Here is a 2,549-nt window from a genome sequence, read left to right on the forward strand (position 1 = left end):
ATTATTATTATCATTACATGTATTATTATTGTCATTATCATTATTTTTAAAGGATACCATCTACACTAGGTGCAATACAAAATGCATGTCGACGGCTGTGAGTACGTTAATATTTCTGTACATGTATTACATCGACAAATAAAGCATACTTTTTTACTCTACGAATTTTTCTTATAATCATAATGTATACTGAGACGGTTTTTTGTGGGTAGTCGTCCCCACTTTCCCTCCAATCCATTATCTCCAGTGAAAAACACACCTCACATTTGTTGTTGCCCAAACTCTATTATCTCTACATGATGTTGCTCACTGCGTGTGTATGCAGGCAGGGGTTGTCAACATATTACATGTGTATCTATTATCTATTTGTAGTGGCCGAATTTTGCTATTTAAAAGGCTTTTTAATGGCTGCATCGATCGACATGCAGTTTTCTCCAAAAGATTCTTTAAAATATTCTCCAGATCATGACGCCCTTCGTTTTTTCCAGTTTTGAGACAGTTTTGCTGCAAAAAGCTTAATTTCCTTATATCGCCGATCGCTTTTGTAGGCCGACGCTTCTGTCTCTGAAATTTAAGAAAATCCGCCAGGTTTGTTTATTTCCAGTCGTACTTCCGTTCAATACTATCGTGGATTGTCGCGCAGTACTGAGCACTATTTTAAGTGTGCAACCCGTATAGATATATCCTCATGTTTCCTTTTTTACCAATGACTTTCATTTGATGTTAATGCACCGATCACCCCTTTCATCGAAAGGGGACCCAGCTAGTATAATATAAAATATTATAATCTCACAAAGAGCAATACTTTTTAGCTTTCTGCAAATTATATGATTGTAACTGTGTTCTACATCAGCATCATCATCATCATCATCATCATCATACTATAAAACTATACACTTACAACACAAAATATTCCTCTTTAGCCAGTAACAGTTGTGATACTTATTTAGATGCTGCTTTTTCAATTCGGATTTTTTCCTCATGAACATGTCATTTTATCTCAGAAAATAGTTGTAAAAACGCATAGAGCTTGCTGCAGAGCGTGGATATATGGGGTATTCAAATGTATTCATCTATTACTATTATCATTGTTATTAAAGGATACCATCTATACTAGGTGCTATACAAAATGCATGTCGACGGCTGTGAGTACGTTAATATTTCTGTACATGTATTATATCGACAAATAAAGCATACTTTTTTACTCTACGGATTTTTCTTATAATCATAATGTTTATTGAGGCCTTTTTCTTGTGTTGTAGTCGTCGTCTCTTTCCCCCCAATCCCTGAACACCAGTGGAAAAACACACGTCCCATTTGGTCGCTTTTAAGCACAAGGGGGCTATCTCGAAAAATGCTGTTTTGAAAAAAAAAGGGAAAGGAAAAGTTTTTGGACCCTTGTTCAGTTTCTTTAAAAGACAAGGAGAGTTTTCTCTGTATCCAAACAAATGTACACACCAATGAAACCAAACTTCTTCTATACTATAGGTAGGGCAAAGCCCACTTTTGGTGTAGGTCAAGATTTTTGGAAACCCCCGAAATCTAGCTTAGCCCGCTTATCTTTAAAAGCGACCATTTGTTGCCCAAACTCTATTATCCCTACATGTTGCTTACTGCGTGTGTATGCGAGCACGGTTTGTAAAATTATATTCAACTCCCCAGTTGATCAATGTTAATCAGTTAGGAAGAGGGCTGCCTCAGAGTCAGTTCGGGATAAATGAGATACAGCAGATTTTATACGGAAACCCCAGGGCAGGGTGCCCATTAGCCCAACTCGTAATGATTTTAAAAAAAGTTTTAGTAGAGGTTTTACGGCGCTCGCAACTGCATAAGGTCATATTATGAGCGCCAGAAGATTAGAGGTGTTACAAGAGAGTAACAAACATAAAAAGAAAAAGGGGAGATAAGGACGATAAATGTTTCAAAGGAAAGAAGAAGCAAGCCACGCCACAGCACCCGCCAACCACCCACAACTGGTAAGATGATCGCCTGTCAGCCCAATGGTCCAGGGTTCGATTCCCGTCGGCGTCCGGTTGATTTCACTTTCTAGACAAGTTATTTTTAGTTTTAGTGAGCGTTTTACGGCACTTGCAACACGATTAGGACATGTAAGTGCCTAAAACTAGAGGTGTAATTTGTTAATCAAACAAACAAAACTACATTGGATATCACAGCTTGGAAAATAAACAAAGCAAAAAGATTGGAGTATCAATTCAGCTTGGAAAAAATAGATATCAAATAAATCAGAACAAAAAATGAATATATACATTATTTAAATATACATGTATATGCATGACGTGCATTAATTGGCAATGAAAATGAACGATTTGAAGAAAAAAAATTGAGCAGGTCGTTGAAAATGTTAAGTTGAGTTGAAAAAAGTATCTTTCAAAACAAACTATATTAGAATTAAAAGGAAATAAAAGGAAATGAATGTATTTTTCCTAACCTTTTAGAGCATTGTGGTTGCTGTCAACTTTGTAACTTTGTAAGGACCTCCCTCTCTCCCTCCCCCATGTCAACTTTTCTCAACTTTTCACATTTACCAA

The sequence above is a fragment of the Aplysia californica genome, unplaced genomic scaffold, assembly GCF_000002075.1.
Source record: "Aplysia californica isolate F4 #8 unplaced genomic scaffold, AplCal3.0 scaffold00283, whole genome shotgun sequence".
In the NCBI taxonomy this organism is placed as follows: domain Eukaryota; kingdom Metazoa; phylum Mollusca; class Gastropoda; order Aplysiida; family Aplysiidae; genus Aplysia; species Aplysia californica.